Here is a 23,306-nt window from a genome sequence, read left to right on the forward strand (position 1 = left end):
GTCATGACTAAAGTTGACTGAAATGTAATTAGACTACAATTAAAAAAACATTTTCATCTAATGACACACTGAAACTAAAATAGCTGCTAAAATGAACACTAAAGAAGTGGCCTTAAGAAGTTTTGTGAGGGTTGTTTTTAACCCGTGTTTGTTTGTGAAGAAAAAAGGCTGTGGCTAGAGTTGGACATTGTTTGGATTTTGGACTTTGGTTCTGATTCTGGTTCTTAGCGGTTCTTGATTCTGGTTAGTGATCAATGCAAAAAAAAGCCCCAGTGGTTAGTTTGAAATCCTGCTGATTACGATGGATTGTTCAGTGACATGTTTTACAAAATGCCCTGCTCTCGTCTCAATCCCTGTGCATGTGTATTGGTTTTCCCTTGCATTAGTGTCCCTCCTGCTCCTTCACAGTTATGACACATTATTACAGTAGCTTGTGATTTTGCTTCAAAGCTTCAAACCTTGTCTGAAAAATCCATAGACAAAAATGAAACTCATTCCTGAGTCCAGAGCCAGTGGCAGAATGGTTTCAACTCCACAGAGAGAATACCGACACATCACATGGTAACCTTCTACTGTAAACATACTGTTTGCATGGAATATGAATAATAAATGTAGATTTTAATATGCACCACATTCATCCAGAGCAACATGCATACATGGGATCAGCTGAATGATTGAGAATAGAGTAGTGAAAGGAAGCTGTTAAATAGATGCTGTTTCTCTATGAATGACAACTCTTTTAATTGCTTCATCCATTTCCCCCTGTGCTATAGAAATTCCTGCGGACACTAAATTTGACCATATAGATTTTAATGAGTGGGGAGCTGAACAAACTGCTATGATGGCCATTTCAGAAGCATGTTTGTATTGACTGAGATTCATTTCAGGGTGGATTTCTACTTCCCTTATATGGAAACATTTGAATGTGTGTGTGCATATGTAGGTTTTTTTTTTCTGTGTGTGCTCGTCAAGTGACTAACCATGATAGAAGCTCCCAGGGATTTCTTGATCTCATTACCTCTGCTGACACAGGGTAGTCAAGCACCAGATCGACATCGCATGAAGGTCAAATCACTCAAGGTGGACCTTTAGTCATGCTCACTGTAGTGAAGTATATATTTTAATGGGTTCTGTGTGTTTCATTCAGTCATTTGATCCATTCATAGAAAAAAAGGCAGAGCAGTATATATTTCATGTTTGTTGTTCTGTCACTCAGTGCTGACTGCTCCAGTTTTGCACAAAGGTAATGCAGCTGAATCAAGGAAGATTGTTTTTTTGGCAATTGTCCCCTTTTTTCCACCATGGCTAAAAAAATATATCAGAATATCCTTTTTAAATAAAGAAATCCTCCTCAGAGGAGACCTCTTTTAGCGAGTGTTACCCTTGACATAGTTAGTGGCAGTGATTTCATGCTCCCATCCCTCTTCACATCAGTCTGTAGAGGGCAGAATCTGGAAGCTGTTATTTGAGCAGAAGAATGGTAATGCTCAGCTGGGCTATTACTACTCCACATTGCTGCTCACAACACAAACACTTTTTTCCTAGAGTCTATTGAATTTGCTGACCCCCAACACCCCAACAGTTTTCAATTACATTAGCCCCCACCAGCTACCCCACTTGGAATACAAATGTAGTAGCTTGAGCATGCCTTATCTCAAGGGTCTTTGTCAAGCAACCGGCTTATTTGTCTGTAGTTCTTTCCGACTGACCACACAGGTTATTCTTTGGGTGTTATGCAGTTGTCAGGCAGCTGAAGGAAGCTGTCACAAAACCTGGTCAGCCTCTTGTCGGCCCACTGGCCTTAAGCTTGGATCTAAATCACCCCTATTAACTTCGGATCACTGGCTATATTCACTAAATCTTCCTTTCACGTAATAGAATTAGTGCAGCAATACGCTTCCTCCTTGATGGTCAAATGCGTCTTTTTTCCCCTCCGTACAGACCCTCCAACTCAATTGACATGATCTTTTTTGTTATTCTCCTGCTGTCTTTGAGGTGTCACCAGTAATTACATCTAATGAGAGAGGAAAGGAGTTGTTCACCTGAAGAGAATACATGACCTCTGGTGAAAACATGCTGTTCCCGCTATCGCTCTAATGGAAATGTGCAGCTGCAGTCAGTCGAATTTGATGTGATGCCAATTTGATATTCAGGGGTTAGCACAGGTTTTGAGTCCAACACCCTTTTGTGTCCTATGAATCTAGAAAAAGAAGATATTCTACATGAGAGGATGTCACAAGTAATGACTGGCAAGTGGGAGATGTATACCTTACCACTTAGTAATGCAGACTTAGACTGAAGGGGTGAGAGAGAGTGATCCCATTAGAGCTGCTTAAGAGGAAAGTACTTTTGATTCACTGAGTCTCTTCTTAATGCCACTGTTGCGTCTTGTCTGATTTGCCTTGATAAGTAGCTGCCTCCAAGTAGAAATTACGAATGAAATTGGAATATGTAATATGTGAATTTTGAAGGCTCCAAGATTGCGCACCTGGTGTTACCAAGGCCAAAGATGATTCCCCTTAGAAGTCACGTCACCATCTATCTCATCCAATGTCCTGACATATACTCACATCCCTGCTGCATCTAACACGAAATGGCAAGACAAAGAAAGACTTATTATAAATATTATATATTCAAGCTCTATATGATCTACATTTTAAATATTTTATTCTAATTGGACATATTGGATGAACAGGACCCATCCATCCACACTGAACTTCTGCATCTGCAGCCTTTGACCACAAACTGTTTTGTGATATATAATGAACAAACATAATCCGAGAGACACACCAGAACTGTCTAACACCGGAAGAAAACATGCTCAGGGATTGGATGCAGTGTTAACTCAGTCAGATAATGGGTCTGGGTTGCCCCTGCACAAAAGACCCGCAATATTTAGCAAATTTGGATAAAATGCATTTTATTGCACATGCAATGTAAAACGGCATAATTCAGAGATACTGAAATACTAGAAATATACAGTTTGTATACAGTAACATTGACAGATAATAATGATTGAATACAACAGTAAAAAAGTGAGTTCTTACAGGAAAACAGGATCCCTAATCCCATAAAGATATTATTATTGCTAATAGATTTTACCAAAACCAACAATGGAACCATTCTGCTGTCTCTCAGCTTCCCAAACCCACTCGTCACAAGAAATAGTACCCTTTATGCAGATTATTTTCAGCTAGTACACATTTTGGTGCACTGTGTATTTATGGCAAAGGAATATATATTGTATATTGTTCCCAGTGCCTGTGTTTGTGGTTTAAAAAATGTCACCCAGTGCACTGGTGTGGCTCGTTTATGGGTTTTAATTGTTCTTTGGAGAAAATGTCACAAGTTTAGGCTTTAGCTACACAGGCAGTACTTGTTGGTTTTAGTTTCTCATTACCTTGTTATGAGGTATTTTAAATTTATCCTGGTTCATACTGTAGCTGTGTTCCAATACTTCCTGCAAGCAGATGTAAGTATGGCTATGTTGACCCACTTTGTGCAGTCCATATCATTCAACTTATTAATTTACACTTAATTGCCATCCACATTTCAGGCACTGTGTCATTATGTGTAAACAGACAAACACACCCACACACAGATGTACACATCATCTCTTATAACAACCCTCACATTTTCTGACCTAGAAAAGAACATTTTATATGGTGTGAGCGTATTGGCAATGAGACCTCAACTTCAGTTTCAACCATTTTTAAAATATCTATCAGTGTTTGAAAGTTGTGTGTGTTTGTGCGTGTGATGGTTTGGTAGCCAAGGGCTAGCCCTGGTCTTTAGAAGTTGGTAATGTACTGATCTTGGTGTTCCCTCTATCTCCCCCTCCCCTGTATTCTCCTGCTCTCTCTGTTCTCCAGCTTCTCTTGGTAAGTCACAGGCAAGCATTAATTGTAACACGAGAAACGCACACCCAGACCAGTACCAGACTACTTTATAAGAAATGTTAAATCCAGTCCCATCATAAGACTTTCTGTTCAAAAATGTTCTGTAAAGATGTAAGTACATTAATAATGCCATGCAACTCTTCAATAAGCTGTCCACTGGATCACTGGATGCAGAATTTATTTTAGAGTTAGCAAAAAAATTAAAAAATACTGTTTGACTGTAGCAAACTGAGCAATCTCTTGGCTACCTGCCTAAATGGCAAGCAGACCTGACAGACACAACCTAGTTACAGTTTCAAGCTGTGCTTATCTAGTTTGAATGTTTTGTATGCAAATGAAACATTCTGGCACTCTTAGAAATTGATGCTGGATCAGGGATCGCCTTGTCTGTTGTGATTTGCAGTCAAAGGGCAAGTGGCATATGAAGTTGCAGTAATCACAGTGAAAGGACGCCACCTCTGATGCCAAGTCTCCACATAAACATCTTTACTGTCTGTTAAAATAGCCTGATGGTTTTGTTTACAGCCACTTTATTGCTGTTTGGCTCTTTTTAAGATGTGTGGGTGAGATGCAGCGAGGATCAGTTCTTATCGATCAGATTTCACCATCATACCCTGACACCTGGGGTGCAGGGATCAGTGCTGCAGGTCTATTTTGTGATGGCCCTTTGCTCTCTACTGCAGTTGGCTGCTTCTGAAGACTGCCTGTTGATGTGCTTTGCTCTCCACAGGAGAAGATCCCATGGTAGTTCATTATTTCATTACACTTCAACCTGCAGCAGCAGGCCGGTGACGTGTTCTCCATCCTCATTTGCAGTGCCACTAAATACACTTTCTGTGCTCTTTTGCATCTAATTAGGACAGGCTGTGTGCCTCTAAACAATGGGATAATGACTGGCACTGGCTGGTTTCATGTGCTGTTGCTGAGTGCCTCCTGGCAAAGTGCCACAGCCTTGGAATGGGAATCACTCCTTACACAAATGTGGCACAGTGATGAGGACATGCTGGTGCTCATTGGTTATCCACATCACCCCCCGGGCTCTGGAGCAGCTTTGGATTAGTTGGTGCTTTAACTGTTAAATGCTTTACTCCACTTTGTATTCCGTGAAGATTTTGTTTATTTATATTTTGAAAGGTAGTACTATTGGCTCATCAGGTTCTGACAGAATATGTTTGTCCATTCCCCCAAGAACAAAGAGCCTTTTTTCACATTTTCTGTCTGTTTACAACGCCTGTCTCCACCCCTTTAATGGGTTTGGAATGCACAGTCTGAACAGGACTCAGTTCAAACCTAGGGCAGAGCGGGGGCATGTCCCCCTGTGGGGGATTTCCTACTCCCATATAGCTGCTATATGCACTGCTTTTCAAGCCGTTCGAAAAAAAGTCCTGCGGTAGAACCTTCCTATTTTGTATCTTCTTGTTCACATTGTAACACAACAAACGTTGAGGATGACTAATTGTTATTTCTGCCAGGGCTTCTGAAAAAACATTCAGGGCCAGGGCCCCAGAAGCCACCCCTTTGTTCCGCCCCTGCCTGTTCACTGTTGAATGATATCTCAGCATCATGTTTTGCGTTAAGATTATATGGGAAACAACTGGTCCATATAAAATCTTTTTTTGTTGACCAATCCAACCAACCAAACCGTCTCCCTACGTGGACTTTGTGGCTCTTCTGGCTTTGAATTCCTCTTCTCCTGTTATAATTACTGCTGTCACTTGCACAAAAACATATGTAGTTGGGGGTCATTTGCTGGCATGGCTGATGCTGTTGTTCTTCAGGGGCGGACAGCATTGTGTTTGCACTAATAGTCACTGCAAACACAATGCTTCAGCAGGTTGTATCCACTTCTGTCTGAAAGAAACAACTATACTGATATGGACAATGGACACAGTGGCATATCCCACCATGTTTATGATAAGAGTTTTAGTAATGTAGCACTAAAACACACTGTATACAATGCATAGCTATTAAAATATTGTAGCATGTTTCAACAAGCATGACTGGCAGTTCAAAGTAAATATCACACAGTGACAAAATTGTCCTCAATTGATCTCATGGCATATAATTAGCTGCAGTAATTTTGCCTAATCCAAGGTAATTTTAACTTTTAGGAGCTATGCTGTGCCATTCATCGACTGTCCATGTGTTAAAGGGTTTCTGTTGTGAATGATGTGAGTTTATTGGTGGATTCCTTCTTTTATTATAGCAGAAAGAATGCAAGGTTGCCCTGATGAAAAGAGGTGGAAATTGCCAACAGTGCCATAAGTAACCTCGGTAATCAATATGGGTATATGAGAATTAGACCCCTTAGTCTTTCACTTGACAATGTGGCAATCAGGCCATGATTCCCTTTGAAATAGCCTTTTGTACTTTTGTTCTTCTTGTTTTTTTATGAAACCTTGAATTGAATTTAACCTTATGTTGGTAATTGTGATCAATTCAAGAAAAAAAACACAATTATTCTTTCTAGGTTTGACTGTTTGCAGCTACTTGCAACCACAGTTCTTTTTTCTGAACTGGGCCACTGAAAGCTCTTGAGCTTCACAAGTCATAAGTCTGTCACAAATGTCTGCGTGTACACAGGGCCGGTTCTAGCCCATTGGCTGCCCTAGGCGATATTGAGATTTTGCGCCCCCCCCGAACCACATCCATTCCATGTATTCATTCTGATATAGGTACACTATGTTATATGTATTATGCTGTACACTAATATTCGATACATGAACTACAAGCAAGGTAATGGTCTCAGAACATTTTTATTTTTCGAAACTTTGGAACTTTACCAACAACTGAATTGAAAATACGAATAAATAAAAAAAACACAGATCTTCATCAAATTAAGAATGGCAAAGACTGAAAATAAATAAAATGTAGACATACAAATGCAATAAAAATAAACACAAAAATGAAATTTAAATTGCCCATGCTTTTTAAAAAATGTTTCGTTAATGAATGTTGTTAAAACAAAGATGTATGCTTGTGGCGCCCCCTGCCAATTTGGCGCCCTAGGCAGCCGCCTTGGTGGCCTGTAGGAATAACCGGCCCTGCGTGTACAGCCATTCTTGTCTCTTACCTCAAATGAAATGGAGGCATGTAAAAATAGGATGTGACATATTAACTTTCTCTTAATATTGAACATTGATAGGCACAGCCCCATAGATCCATGCACGCATAACAAAATGCTTATTATAAGCTGTGTGATCAATCAGACCAGCTTAAATTTTCATGTAATGTTACACGCTCAAATGCGTATAATGTATTACCAAAGATTCTACCCTTTCATCAAAGGAATTTTCTAATAGACCGTAGGCATGTTGTTTTATTAAAACCCAACCACATTAAAAATGCCATTGACTTTCATTGGCTCTTTATCAAATTTTTACAGCCACATCAGTTCAGCTATGCTGTTTCCAGTCCATTGACAGGGACATGTCTTTCAATTGATGAATTAGACATGCGTGATCTGATTGCATATCGCATAATATAAATAAGTGACGGATATGGATTTTAATTTGAGTTTGACTTTATTAACTGCCATGTGAAGTATGCAGTATGATATTGTCTTGAAACTATGTACAGTACCTAAGTGTGTTTTTTGTTTTTGATATCATCTGCAGACTAATGGACATCCTCCATACCAGCGACAATGAAAGTAAACACTCAGCATTCATATCAAGCTGTGACACATCTTCCGCTCAAGGCTGCTACTTTGTAACCTTGGTGAGGAACACCTCCTCCAAGCTATGGTCACACAGCCCACATCCAAAACAAACACCTGCCTGCCGCTTTCATGAACAATAACAACATCTGCTGCATAAGCTGTGAAATTTTGAAAACATAACGAACAGCCCATTGCACAGTTTGAATACAGCCCAGGAATATTAACGGCATCAGAGATGAAACGGAAATGACCTCATGTCCTTGACTAGCAAATTAGCAAGTCTGCCATGTCTTGCAACATACTGTACATCGATTCGTACAAACTGCATTAAGAATACAGTATCAGAGTATTATGAGATTGCTGTTCGTGCAGTACAAACAATGAAGAGTGAACCTATGAAACCTCCAACAAGGTTGTGTTTAAAGACCATAATTTTAATCTGCTACTTATACCATTGCAGTTACAAGGTGTGACACATACAGATACACACACTGCAGCAGCTGCACAGTGTGTTACACTCCTAGCTTCCATAATGCCTCCATAAACACTATACTATATCAATACTAATACTATATTATAGTTACTGATAATACTATAACTCCAAGCATTACATGTAAATGGTAACCATCACAGTTCTGTGACTCAGCTGGTAGAGCGGTCACACACTGATCGGAAGGTCGGTGGTTCGATCCCTGACCATGGCAGCCAACATGTTGAAGTATCCTTGGGCAAGATACTGAACCCCAAATGTGTGTGTGAATGGGTGAATGAGTGTCGTTTGTAGTGTAAAGTGTTTTGGATAAAAGCGCTATATAAGTGCAGTCTATTTACCATTTACTACTATTCTAATCAGAGACAATTATACTTTGACTTTACCACATGTAATGTAATGTAATACAACTGTGTGTCATGCAACAGTTGATCAAAAGTCCATGCATCCCAGCCCAAATCTTGATCAATTAAACAGCAAATAAAGTATGACTGGTAAATAAATTCTAAGTTGACTACTGGGGAAACATGCCACAAAATATAAAAAATTTGATGGCAAATTCAATACACGTTTGGCTATTGGCAGACATATGATACAATTTCACATGAATCATATTTTCACCAGGCCAAATAAAAAACACAAATGTTTCACTGAAAAAAGGACTAGCTGGAGTGTGGCTCTGCAGGTGGACGATGGACATAGAAACTTGATATAAGAAATTCACAGTGGACAAAAGTAAGTACTTTAACTCTAAATCAACTACCAGACATTAGTACAATTTTTTTAATTAAACAAATAGATTTCTAGACATCTGATAAACGTTCGACTTTACAAGTTCAGCCATCGCCACTAAATGATGCTTACTGGCCTTTATTCTATATACTTGTGTTGTACTATCTTTGTTGGGGATTAATTGTCTGTTTCTATAAGCCATTCTAAACTACATTAAAAGTTATTTATAACCAAGTAAAATAAAATCAGCTGAGCACAGCTTTCCCATGGCCTGGTTATTCCAATGCTGACTGTTTTCAGTTCTACATCTCATCCCCCGAGCGCCAAACTCTGGAGACTGTCGGTGGCTCAACTCGTTCACCTGTGAAGGTTTGGGGGAAGCTCATTCAGTGTTATCTGTTCCAGGCTTATTTATAGCTTACACTATCTGAGCTGGTGACATCATTATGAAGTCACTTAAGAAGCTCATAACTTATAATAAATTACCAACATAATGACATAAGGAGACAACATAAATAAATAAATAAATAAATAAATAGGCTAATGCCTACCCTGTTATTTTACTGACAATATCGTGAGTTCAGTCAGGTCTTTGGGACATCATAGCTGAAAAATGATCTCAATTAATCAATAAGTAAAATGTGGTTAAAAAGTAGATTCACAGATATGTCATATTAAAATATAGTCATTTAATAGCTCTGACCCAGAATCAGGTTCATAAAGTAGCTCAATTTTCTGCTTTCTTCTTCCCCCTTAAATTGTTTTAAACATACTTGAATACAAGTCAAACTTTACTTCTGTATTTTTTGCTGATCGCTGGAGGTCAGCCCTACATACAGGTCTGTGTGTGACTAACTGACTGACTGAGTGGACTATTTCTACCCAGCATGTGCCTATTTTAAAATATCCTGCTGTATATGTGTTTTGACCACATGTTAATTGATTAATCAAGGCTCCCGGTCTGTCTGTGAGCTTCTCCTCACTCACTGTGGTGGCGCGGGAGGTGCTGGGAGTTCGATTGCCTATAGGTCAGCTTCTACGGGGGATTTGTTAACTACAGCGGTTAACGTTACAGATTGGGACTTCATATTGCGGAGCCACACTTCCAATGTACTAAGCCTTGCCTCCATCACAAATAATGTGCTCCACTTAGTATATGTACCATTATCAGTAAAGGAGCCGAAGAGTAGCTAAACATTAGACACACAGAGCAGGAGAGAGAGAAGCCATCACTAGCTGCTAAGCTAAGTCGCTAATAGAACTGAATAACGTATAAACAAATGTGAACAGCGATTGAGTCACAAGCAGACCCTGAGTACACAGGAACATCGGAAGTGACACAATACGCTCATTAGGGATGGGTACCTTTCACATTTGAACCGATACTCAACGGTACCAATTTTCGGTACTTTTGCGTTTGTTTATGGGGTAATAAATGTTCATTTGTTTAATAATAAAATCTATTTTTTTCAATTCAACATATTTATTTCTCAAAATATAAACTTTAAAAAATATATCAAAACAATATAAAATCCAGGATGAGCAGTGCTTTATTGTTGAGCGAATGTGCATTTTGTAACATGAAGGTTGCAGTGTTATCAAAGAATGCAGAGGAGCGCTCTCAGGTTGCAAGTGCACGGAGGAGAAAAAAAAAAAAGGTTGCAAGTGCACGTGTGATTTGTTGTGATGACGTCGTAGCTGTGCGGCGCAGCACCGGTCAGACAGTATTGTGGCCAATAGCATGGTTGGAATAAACAAAGTTTAGTCGGGCTGCTCTGTGCACATATCGAGGATGACGCAGGAGTCCGAGGGATTTAATTTCAGCGAGGCAGTTTGGAGTAAAGGGGCAGGTAATATTCCTGAGTTGAAGAGCGGAGTATTAGCGGAGGACCGGAGATGTAGCAGCTAGCTGTTAGCTGTTAATGACCGGTCTACAGAAGAATGGAGAGAGCAAACGGAGTAAGGCCAAGCCCGGGTAGAGACATTGGAGAGATAGCAGCTGGCGGCTAGCAGGCCTCGAGCCGGGCTGTTTGTCTCTGCGCCAGGTTGGAAGAGGGCAGCAGCTAGTGGCTAGTGGCCGCGGTGAGCAGACAGGACTGGACGAGGTAAATAAAAAAAGAAAAAATAGTGCGATCGTCAGCACGCTTGTTAATCAAAGACGTTAAATGAAAACAGGTTGAAATCAATGATCAGTTTAAAGTTAACGCCGTTAAGGTACCGAAACATGGTACCGTTTGATTTTACATGAATCGGTACTCGGTAGTACCGACGGAATTCGGTCGGTACCTATAAAAGTACGGAATTCGGTACCCATCCCTAACGCTCATCATCATGTCAGCAGCAGGGTCACTTCGCTGACCAACTGAGTAAACGCCTCAAAAAGTAGACTTGGGTTTCCGTAAGATGTGCTTCTCATGCCCTCAGTGTGTATTGACACATTTAATAGAATGGAATCCTTCCGTGAGATGCGCGAGTGATAACAAGGGACAAGGGGTTTATTATATCATTACATATTTATGTTAAATGGATAAAAGCATACTAACTACTAATATCCAAAGTATTGACATCATAGACATTACCATTAACTATATTCCTGGGGCACATTACCCACACATTCGAAAAATCGCACTGACCAAGTGCGGCCTGCCATATACTAGGTTTGACCTAGTCTTTTTATACTATGTTGCTGAAAGTAAAGGACCTCAGCGCTTCTTTCACTGACCCATATTCTGTAGCTCTTTGTGGATCTCACACATATGCGACTTTGTAGATTATGTGCACGCCCAACTCTTGCACAACCAGACTTTGCTGTACTTTAAGAAAGCTTATGTTGTTGTTGATGTACAATTTCTAATTGGAAAAGGCAATACCAATTTTTTTAATTCAAACAGCACTGCAGTTAATTAAACGTGAGTGTTTTCTTTATTATCCTGGACAGCTCATAATGTTGTCACATTGGCGTGTTGCTAGGTTACAAGTTCACTTGCTGTAAAATTCCAGTGGGATTTTTCTCAGCCAATCATGTTATTCAGTTGAACCCAAGTATCACAGTTTTACATTAGAGTTTGTCTCACACTTCACGTTCTGTCGAAGTACAAAAGCCACGCTCACTGTTGATCAAACAAGTTACATAACATGTCAGGTTGAAACTCCTTGCATTTTATCACACAGTGAATTATTATGTTGCAGTTGTTTCAAGTTCTCGTCTTAAAATTGCAGTTAGAGGTGGATGAAGCGTAGCAGAAAATCGTTACACTTCTCTATGCTGCTGTCTTTCGAGGCTGATATTATCGCTGTCCTGGGCGAGCCGAGGAAAGCCACAGATGGTATGTGTATCTAGATTAGGGTGTCTATTGATCATGGATCAGGTTGACTATGAATGGCAGATGGAGCATCACCACTTAATTAGATGAACAAACTATGCGTAAGAGTCATTGATTATTTGTTATTATTGTTATAATCTATTATTCCTACATAACATCTGAATGGGCTGGTGTATAGCATAAAAAAATCATTACATTAGGCTTGTCATCATTACTGACTGTGAATGTCAATCTCTATCCACACATTGACAGCTATCAAGCATGGTGTGATGAAGTGATTAACAATGGAATTATCGTTTTAATTATATTCGAGCCTCTCTGTTGTGAAAATCATTAAGCAGAGCTATTTTTTTCTCTTTTGCCACCTACTTGGAAATGAGGACTGTTGTTCATACATTGTGGTCTGTTATTGGACCCTTTATTATGGTGTTTAGAAGTGATAATCACAGCCACACACAAGAAAACAAAACATTTTTGCATGTTTATATTTGGCTTTTGTAGGTTCATGCCATCCAATTACTGGACACTATATAGTGTTCCGGCAGAAAAGTTGCAGGACTGTGACTGTGAAACAAGTCTGACTTCAAGACCTTGATCTGACAAGAAAGATATTGAGAATATATGTTTTTTTGCATTACAGTAATCATATTGTGTTGTGGAATCCTAAGCATTTTGCACTCTCAATGATACAGCCCACAGATCTTTTGAAGGAGGACAGCAGCTCCCAGTGCACATGGTATTGGAGGTACTTGCGGAAAAAGGCACTATTGATAGCTAGAAGCTGAGCCGAACTGAAAAGGAAAGGATTTTTAATAACTTGGCATGAATGTACCTTTGCTGCAGACCTCAAGCTGTATTTATTGTAGCTCTGCAAAAATAAAATACCCACCTGCTGATCTGTACTGTGTTTTGACATGGATTTTAAAGATGGGCTCAGTCCTTCTTTATGCGTAATCTGGATCAAGGTCTTATTAATCAAAGACGTTGATGGAAAGTCTGCAGGTTCTATTGTTTGCCATTGCAGCAATACAGAGCTCTTTGAAAGATCCTCTATGAACCACTCCATATATACGATTATATTTGTGCTTACTATAATGCTGGTGAAACAGCAGCCAAGCTATACTTGCTGTGTTACAAGCAAATTGTGTTGTTGGAATGATGGAGCAGTGCAATTTTCATGATGTAATAAAAAAAGAGGATGCCACGAAGGTAAGGGAGCACAAGAGAAACGTTGTCTTTTCCGTTTTATCCTGTTCTTCGTCTCGTAATTTTTCACCAACATTGTCTTGCTTCTGTGTCTGTAAAAGTCTTAAACCAGAACCTTTCCTCCTAAACCGAACCCGAGAGGTGAGCAGCAACCAGCCGCTGACTGATTGGACCTGTCAGCCCTCAAAACATTTGATTGGATTTGGCCACGGTGAGGTCTCTGCTTTCACAAAGTGAGCCAGCTCAGGGTTCTCCATAGAGACAGAATGTTCAATAAAGTCCCACTTTCAGCCTCCCTTTTCTCCTTCCTCTCTTATCCGGGAAGCACAATCAGATAAGTGCCTCACCCAACAAAGGAGATAGAGCACTCACACCACAAGTCCATATGTCACGCAGCATCTTCCCACCCAGGAGTTGATAGAGCAACAATTAGAGCTTCAGTGTGGAAGGTTAAATATTCTTCTAATTGTTATCAATCTTTAATATAGTCCTGAGGGCTTTTTATCAAAGTGCCACATTCAATTATGACACAGTTAGAATAAAAGACCACTTGTGGCTATATCTTCTCAGTTAAGTTTCATCCTGCTGGCTAACACTTTATTAATGTGCATTTATTCAATAGAACTGTATCTGTATTATCAGCAAATTTCTGAATATTGACCTACTTTGGTGCTGAGAGAAGTATTTAATATTCCTTTATATCTTGACTAAAATATTAAAGCTGTACATCAAAGATGATCTTTCTTGACTGTGTAACATGGCCCCTGTTAAACGTATGGCTGGACTGGCCATTTGGCACACTGTGCACTTTTGCGGTGGGCTGACGCGTCTTTTGGGCTGACACAACTGTCTTCAACTTAAGCCCTAGTGTATAAACCCTGAGAATAATGAGCACTAGTCTTAGTGGATTATACAATTTTGGAATGGGACTTTTTGAAGGTATTTATCATGTTTATTCTCCCTTAATCGTTCCTGATTCCCTGTTACTCATTACACAGCTTTTTTGTTCCAAAGGCTCACATCAGGTGAGATTGAAAAGCTCTTTTCAACTCAGTGGTACAGGAGTATTAATAGTAATGCACATTCTTGTGCCTGACAATTATAACATGTTGGTCAGTCCTGTTATTGTTGTGATGCTGATAGTAGTCGTGATAGTTATTCATAGATTTCGAGGTAAAAAAATGTATTAGCCTCTCTATTAGACAGTGAAGGTTATGATGTTAGTGTGGCGGTGTTAAATGTGCTGGCAGGCCATTTATATCAGTGAAAGGTACATTTGCCCACCTCAAGGTCCCATTTTCTGTACTTAAACATTGATTCCCCAAGCATTAGTACGCCACCTCTTTTACAGTAAGCAAAAGAGTTTCTATGGCATTGCTGTGGTGTATGTATTTACACTAAAGAATGAAATCAATCCTGACTTCCTGCGTGTTGATAAACACTTATGGATGAAGGCCATCTTATATCACTTCTCTGGACCTGTCCTTACCATCATATGTTACATGTGGTGATTAGGGAGTGTTACAGTTGGTAAATATTCAGGCAGCGATAAGGTAGTTGGTGTGTGATTGATATCTGATATATGATATACATAATGGTTTAGATATTTAATGTCTTAATAGGTGTTTAGGAAATTGCAAAAACTTAAGGCTGAACTTATACAAATGTAAAATGTCTTTTTCTGTAATGTTGACTTGGTTAGGTAGTGATAAATGTAGCAGCGTGCCTTTGTTCGGATCAATACAGGGATAACAGTGCTGATGTTAAAAGTAATTCACATTGACAGCACAAGGCCAAACAGGGCTCAGAATTCCTCAAATTTTCTGTTCCTGAATTGCTGTCACAGGTCACACAAACTGCAGAATTATTAAAATGTCAGTGGGAAGCGGCTCAATGATAAGACAGCATATGCTAAACATGGACAACTGTGTCAGCAAAGAGGAACAAGGGTTGAGAGTTGAAGCTTAGCAATAAGGACAGATGGATACTCTGCACTCTGGTCAAGAGACTTGACTCTTTAGTGCCTGCTGTGTAAATGAAAAACATATGATATAGTATAATATAATCTGTGTAAACAGTACAGATATTATTGGATACTTCTTGTTTCTCATGTCTTAATTTTACTTTTTCAAAATGCTGCTCAAGGACATAATTCACAAAGATGTAAACAGCCAATCTGGGCTTTATGAACCATATAGCACAGAGTTATTCTTAGAGAGGCTCATGAATGTCAGCTGCTCTCAGTTTAATTGCATGTTTATACAGCTCCATCATTTCCATATCATCACACCCAGATCGCCCAGTGTTTTGCTTATCTGAAGTTGATCTTGTTTTTTTTTTGTTTTTTTTAATTGTGAGAGAACACATTGCTTTGAATTTGGTTGTGGACTACTTCCCATCACAAGGGTTGGATTTCTGTAAAGACCTCTTTACTGAAGTCAGTGCGCTGCAGTATACGATGTGGTAATAAAATGAATCACTGACTAAGAGCATTGGGTAAAATCTCTTATTTTGTGTTGTCCCAGAGGTTGATTAAACAAATAAATCATAGTCAAGGAAATGGAAATTGAGTTTAAATAATCAAGCCATGTGCTGATTATGACAGAACTGTCCTTCAAATGACTTAAATTATTCACTTAAATAATTAAATATGATAGAGCAGTTTGAAAGATTGAATTGCAATCAACACATCTTTATTTTTGGCATTTAAAATACAATCAAAACCTTGATAATGACAGTGTGAAATGAGATATATGGAGCGTGACCGTCACAGCATGTTCTGTGTCTGTGTTGCAGTACTGGGCTGAACCACTAGGTGCTCCTTTCTATTTGATGAGAGATGACACTCACTTCAGGGGCAAATTTTCTGATTAACAAATTGGTATGCATATGATGTTATTTTACTGCTCATGCATGGATAGAGACTCTAGTGCTGTTAATGAGTAGCATTGTATAAGCACTGCACAACAAATGAATGCAGTGAGATGTTGTCTGTCAATTATCCAATTTAGCTTGTCATCCTGAAGCTCATGCTAAGGACAAAGGAGCTTGAGCAGTTTAGAGAAGCTCACAGTGTAGTCTCGGGTGCCTTGCATGCTTTACATACGCTTCCAGCAATGTCAAAACAGAAGTCAAAAACTTTGTAATGACTCACTCCCTCCTTGGAATCTCAATCACTATTACTGGTGGAAGGCAAATGTCAAAGATTCTTTAGTCTGGTAAATTTAGAACAACATTCTTTTAATGATTGACTCATCTATAATGTTTTATGTCAGTTGAAAGAACCTCCTCTAGCAGAGCAACATGTTTTTTCTGGGATCCTCCAGGGCTCTTTCCTAGGCCCTTTGTTGTTTTTACTCTACCATACCTGGGTAATTCACAACAACAATTTTCTTTTTCGGAATAATTCTTACCATATAAAGATAAACTCTTCTTGTCCACAGATCCATCATACCTGACCTTTTGGTGATAAATATAGATCAGGAGGCTATAAACCTCGGTCGCAAATTAAAGATAATTTAATTTCATTCCAAGATGCACAAACCCTTAACCATGCCTTTGTGTCTACCCGGTAAGATTACTGTAGCTCTTTATTCTTGGGACTCTGCCAGAGATCAATTGACCGCCTGCAGCTTATAGAGCTGCAACTCATAAGCTCGAGAACATTTAAGTACATTTGCCATTTCTTGGCTCATCTTCATTGGTTTGCCTTTTTTTGGAGAATCTATTTTAAGTGCTACAGGGATAGGTCTGCCTGACACCTTCTGTCCTTAGATTTGTGTTTGTTGCCTGGGGTCTACTGATCTGTTGTTGTTCACTTCCACCAGGGCCATGCTGGAGACAGAGGGCACTATAGGGTATTTTGCTGTCAAGGCTCATAAGTCCTTCAATACTGTCTTGTTTGAGATCTACTAATCAATTCACTGCCCTTTTTTGAAAACTTATCAAAGACTTTTGTTGTGAAATTGGTATTTTCTTTGCTGCCAGTTTTATTTTTATGTTTTTTTTTGTTTTTGTTTTTGTGAGCATTTATCTTCCAGTCTTTGATCAGCGAAGCTCTGATTTTGGTTAGAAAAAGTGCCTGACTGTCTAAATACAGGTATTATTAGCTGTATTAAAATACATGAGACAATTTTCTAAGTAGGGACATGACCTATTTTTATGTTGATTGTAAACAATTTACAATTTCTTTATTTTTCAAGTGTTTATGGGAGACTGAGAGCAGTGTGACTTGTCAAGTTTTCAATTACCATCTAATTCACAGCGGGCAGTGCTCTCCTCTACTCTGTCTCATGTCTTTGCGGCACACGGTTGTTATGAAGAATGCATTATTCAGAACAGCAGTTTTTGGTTAGTGAGTGTTGATCCAAGACTCCATTTCCTGTTTCAGATTCGTTTATTCAAATGTGACAGTTGTGGAGGAGCTTTCGCAACGCTCTGCTACCAAAGGTCTGAGTAGATTATGAGATCCAAAGAGACAAGACAGTCCCATTCCAGCACTGTTGTGAGACAGATGAGTCACATGCTGGTGAAGTCCCCCAGAGAGCATTCAAGTGTAACTTTCTAACAAGAACTCATCTATGTGTCGAGACAGGATTATGCTATGTTCCTAAAATGTATTGTTTGTGAAATACCTTCAGGACGTCACACGCTGATCACAGACAATGACAAACAATATTCACAGTCACAATGTGGCATGCTTTCCTACAATTGCAACTTTCTCTGTGCTTTTTTATAAACCTCTAAGCTATCATAGTTTCATGTCTCAACATGTTCTCATGGTAATCCCAAATATATGTATCATATCATGGTAAAAAAAATAAACAATGACCCAACTTTTTATCCAAACTCATCCATAGAAAAAGCCTTTGAGACTCTTTGGACTCAGGTGTTGAAGCCAATTCAAATTATTTTTTATTACCTTAGGTAACCCAGGAGGAACATAACATGTATATGTGTTGACAATGGAAGGAAATCAAAGCATTTTCCACACCTGATTCAATTGCAGTCAGTCTGGTTTATTGTGTGAGCTTGTCAACAAGCAGCAGCTCAGATTAAGCTCTTGGTGTTTGCAATGGGGATAAGTGTGCGGTTGTATTGATATTTTTTTCATTTACACAGTTTTTGTAAGTAGCACCTTTTTGTCTGATGATGGTCTGCGTTATCATTTGAAAATGTGTATATCCAGGGATGGAAAAGTAGAAATAAGCTCAAATTAAATTAGCTCAGGAAGAAAATAAAACTCCACTTTATATAAATTGGTGTACACTTTGTGGTCTCCTCAGGTGACCTATATGAAGAACAACACTGATAAGATTAACAAAGTTTTGTTTCTGCATTGGTCTGCCCTCTGAACACGTTCTGCTGACTCTACATTCAAAAAAGTTGTTCATTAAGAACCAAAGCGATAGCGAAGGATACTGGCCCTATAGGATGCTACACTACATCCTTGGCAACAGTAAAACTGCCAGCAGAGAGTGGAGAGTTATTTCTAGCTCTAATGGGATCAGGACACTTTTATCTGGAGCTTTTATCAGTTGATTAACTAATGCATTGTTCCTTGTCGAGATGTAGAGAGTTGTTTCAGTCACCCCGGGTCGAAGAGGTCAAGTCAAGGAGAGATCCAATCAGGCCAACAGCACTGTACCAGGCTGGCGGGCCCCGGTGTAATTACACTCTCTAAGACTCCTGGTGAAGTTACAGATAAGGTGTGGGCATTGTTAGGGGACTTGGGGAAACCCTGTCTACACAAACATATTGTTTCACATTTTTCATGTTAATTGCATTGTCAGGATTCGTGTTGCTTTGCATCATAAGCAGAAAGTTTCAAGGTGACTTTTTGTGCTACAAGTTGATGGTGGAAAAAAAGCTCTGTACAGTAGATGCATGTCTTTTATGATGATTTAAAAGAAATCATTGCCTTCATTGTTGATTCCTCCTCCATTGCATATACTGTATTACTGCTTTACACATATTTTTGATATTTTAGATTCCTCTAATCTTGTTTTCTGAATTCTCCCAATGTCATCTGAAACGTGGGTTGCAAATGTTTAGTTGGTCTTATAAACTAAGTTGTTTGAGGATATACTTTAATTTCACATATTCTGCTATCTTTGATGCCAGGTTCAGAAATGAAAAATTGCCAAATAGTCATAACTGAATCATGACTTGGCCAAAAGACATTACAGAGTAATTACAGAGTACACATTGGTCTCTGGCCAATCATAGCTTGACATCTTTTGCAACCTGTATGATGCCACTAGCAAACAACCCACATTTTTTGCATATATTTATGCATATTTATTTTAACCCGTCAGTCATTCCGCACAACGTGTTCCTTAACAGCGAGACTGTAGCTGGAGCACACATATTATTTCTACTGCTGTGATCGAAACAAAGGGTATTTCATAATTTGAAATGGATGCATGTTATGTAGTTTATGTTTTTATGCAGTGACATCATTGATAATAATCACCACATACAGAGTCTGCCTTAATTGCATTCTTTGTTTTTCATCGGATTAAAACTCTGTTAAGACTTTGGCAGCCATTATTATAAGGTTAAAAGGAGACAATGTAGCAGGCAGCCCATTTAAGATGAGACCGTAATAACATAATCACCCACTCAAATGATTATTAAAACACGATTGAAAAGAATCTCTGCAGTGCTTCAACATAAACTTTGAGTATCCATTAGCTTAGAGCATTGCCGCTAATCTGATTTTTTGTTGCATGCGAAATCAAATTACCCATATGGCGAAGCTCAGCAATATTTCTGACAAGCTCGCACATACTGTGAGAGCCTCATGGCGTCCAGGTCACGGTTCTCGCTCCTACGTCTCCATGCTCAATACAGCAGAGTAAATTTGTATCCCCTTGTGCATAGGTGTGTCTGATTGGTGGATCAAGTTTTGTGTCCCCCTGTCTGGGACTCTCATTGAATTACCACCATGTGGGCCCAGCAGCTGTTCCTTCTGGTCGCAGCAGGCCGCTGTCGTTAATTGAAGCGTAATGGGCTCAGCAGCAGGGAAGGTCAGACGGAGCGCTCTGCTGATGCACAGCCCCTGTCAGAACCTATACACAACACACCTAGAAACTTTTCAACTCCTCTCTGGGGTTAGGCTGAAAGAGGTTTTACATGTCACTCAATCATTGTATTCCTACAGTGGTAGTACTAAATTGTCGGGTTTGATTGCCTTTATGTAAATCGTGTTCATTCAAAAGTATGTATAATTCATAACATACAAGAATTTGCCTCCAGCCTTAATTGGTACAACGAATGTAAATCGTTTTAGTGCATAATGGTATGCCACTGCAGTTGAATTGCTATCTCTGCCATTGTGTTAACACTGAAACACCCCACCTCAAACCAGGTAGTCCAGTTAGTGATTCTAGGCTGCTTTGACCGTTTCACATCGAAATGCTCACAAAATATGGAAAGTTTCTTGTATCATTTTACTGCCAGACTCATCTTTTGGCTTTAACCTCTTTCCTCTTTCCTCCATTTCTAACTTCCACGTCATACAAAGCATCAGCTTTTGGTGCAGTCTTTTTATCGTCTGTGCACTTTATAAGGACATTTTTAATATTTGAATTAACTTCTTGGAGGAATTGTTTCAGTCTCATTCATTCATCATATAATAATAAATAAGGTGCAAATTTGGTAGAATGGCCTTTTGTTGTTGAAAAGTAAATGAATATGTAATCCTGGAGGCATGGTAAAGTAAAGTAAAATAGTAGTAAAGTAAAATAGGTGCATTTAATGCAAGTCACAATGAAATTATATTGTTTGCCATGGATGATATAAGTACACCTCTTCAAAGAGAAGTTAACTTTAAATAGTGTGTGTGAAATCAATAAGACTCAATAAGAGCAGACGAGAGGACAAATGACAGAAAAATGTGCCTCGACACGTTTTTTTTTTCTTTTTACTTGTCTAAGGTGCTGTGAAACAAAACTCTTATAATGGTTGGGGAAGCCCTGCTGTTTTTATGGCATCACTTTGGCTAAAAGTGAACCATCAGTGTTTCAGACACAAACTCATTTTTTGAAGTCTGACAAGATAGCTTTTGGTGTGATCTTTTGATCTGGCCTGTCTTGTGTGATTCCGTGACATTGCGAGAATCCAGCTGTCATGCAAGGACAACTTTGTCTGGCACTTTTATGTAACATATATACCACACAAATATGGCATTTGCTGCCTGTCATGAGTTGTGCCTGTCTTGTACTGACAAATTGCTCAACCAGTACATGCCAAACTTAAACCTGAGCAGGGCTGAAGCTGAATGAAACAAAACAGCCCAAACCAGCTCGGGGTCAGGTGTCTGATGTTGCTTCTCAGTGCTACATGCACTGAAGGTATATGTGCCTTTGAGTTTATCATCTGTGCCTGCTACTCCTTGTTTTTGGTGTTTTAGCTGTGAAGAAAGTCAGCTCCAGCAATAGCATAGCCATTCATCTTGGTGCTTACACCTCAAAGCACCAAGAATTATCCTCCAAGCTCCACTTATGTTCAAGGATTCAAAAATAATTCATGGATCGTTGGCATGAGATCAGAGCAGCAGTTTTATGCGTCCGAGAATCACAATGCTATTGAACATGGTACAGATATTACAGGCATTGTTTAGCTTGCTGTAACTGATTCTGTCTTGTCTCACTGGCATTAGCAGCCTCTCTCTACCAAGAGCCTTTGAATTGTGAGTTGTTCTGTAAAGCAGGATCTGTGAAAGATTTATGCCGTAGTGGGGCACCCTGGTCAGAACTGAATTGGTGATGTAGATTCAGTATATATGCATGGATTCAAGTCCCAGCTCTTGCTGTGCTGTTGCATCTCCAGCTTGTTGTCATTTCCAAGTCTGAGGCAAGAGGACTTTCAGTCCTACTTTAACTTTCAGCCTGATTCCTACGAGAGAGTCTTGATCAGCATGGCCCAGTTCACAAATGTATGTCAGCAGGGGTAACCTGTAAATTGTCTTTTGCCGTTGGCCTTTGGCTTTCTGCTCTCATAATAAGGAATAAGCAATTGTTGTCTCTTGGAGACTGACATTGTCAGTTGGTACATTACCTCAACTATAATCGTTGGCTTTAGAGTCATGATGAAAACCTTTTCCTGCTGTTTGACCTAACTGCTCAGTTAATGCATAGCTGACTAATTGCACTATGACCTGGTTGTTTGTGATGTGGCTGTAATTAAAAAAATGTCTATATGCTCTACAATGCCCTTGTTAGTAGATTTAGTTAGCTGTGACCATTCAGTTTATGTTGTGATGTGCTTGTTATTTTCAACACCTTTAGTAGGTTGTAACTATAATGAAAGCAGTAGTGTGGGAACATTATCTGATGATCCCTGTTTGTATTTCCAACTTTCCATGCAAATAACTTAATTTATTTAATTAAATATAATAATATTTACATCTGCATCCAAGCTGTGGGAGAAATCTTGTACAAAATGTCAAATGACTGGCTTGTTTTAGAGCTGTGATGCAATCCTACCGCTCAGGCATTCTGCATCTTTTGTAGAAGAATATGTTGACTGTTGGTTCTTTGGCAAAGAATGCATCCCATTTAAAGATAATGTGGCTTAGTGATGCAGGATATCTTATTTAAAGGTTAAGCTGTTCTTAATACATAATCAATTATTAAAATCTTGTATGGGATAATGAATACATCCAGAAGATGATAGAAGTTTCCATCCCTATAGCATCTTAATAACTTGTTCATTAAATACTGACAAACACAAAAATTGAAATAAAAACAGAAGCGTTATTTCAGACTTGTATTTCCAATCCAAATCCAGACACTTATTAAAAACAGTTTCATTGTCTGCATTGCTTCAGCATGGTATCAAAGTATAGCTGTATTGATTGATTTTGCATGCTGTCCACACTGGAAACGTTCAATTTTCTGTGATATTCTATTTCTGTCTTTCATGCTCACACTCTGCAGTGTGGTGGATTAACTGGTTAAGAAAGGAAACATTTCCTTTGTGTGTCTTAT

The 23,306-nt window shown here is 39.1% G+C and overlaps 1 protein-coding gene across 1 annotated transcript in view; it reads left to right on the forward strand.

Annotated features, from left to right (window-relative positions):
• thsd7ba (thrombospondin, type I, domain containing 7Ba) overlaps positions 1–23,306 on the forward strand; it is a 195,366-nt gene that overhangs the window by 13,504 nt on the left and 158,556 nt on the right. Inside the window, exon 3 of the mRNA XM_059342920.1 lies at positions 7,517–7,619. The gene's annotated coding sequence lies outside the window, so the exon portion shown is untranslated. The remainder of the gene's footprint in view (positions 1–7,516; positions 7,620–23,306) is intronic.

Source organism: Centropristis striata, chromosome 10, assembly GCF_030273125.1.
Source record: "Centropristis striata isolate RG_2023a ecotype Rhode Island chromosome 10, C.striata_1.0, whole genome shotgun sequence".
Taxonomy (NCBI): Eukaryota; Metazoa; Chordata; class Actinopteri; order Perciformes; family Serranidae; genus Centropristis; species Centropristis striata.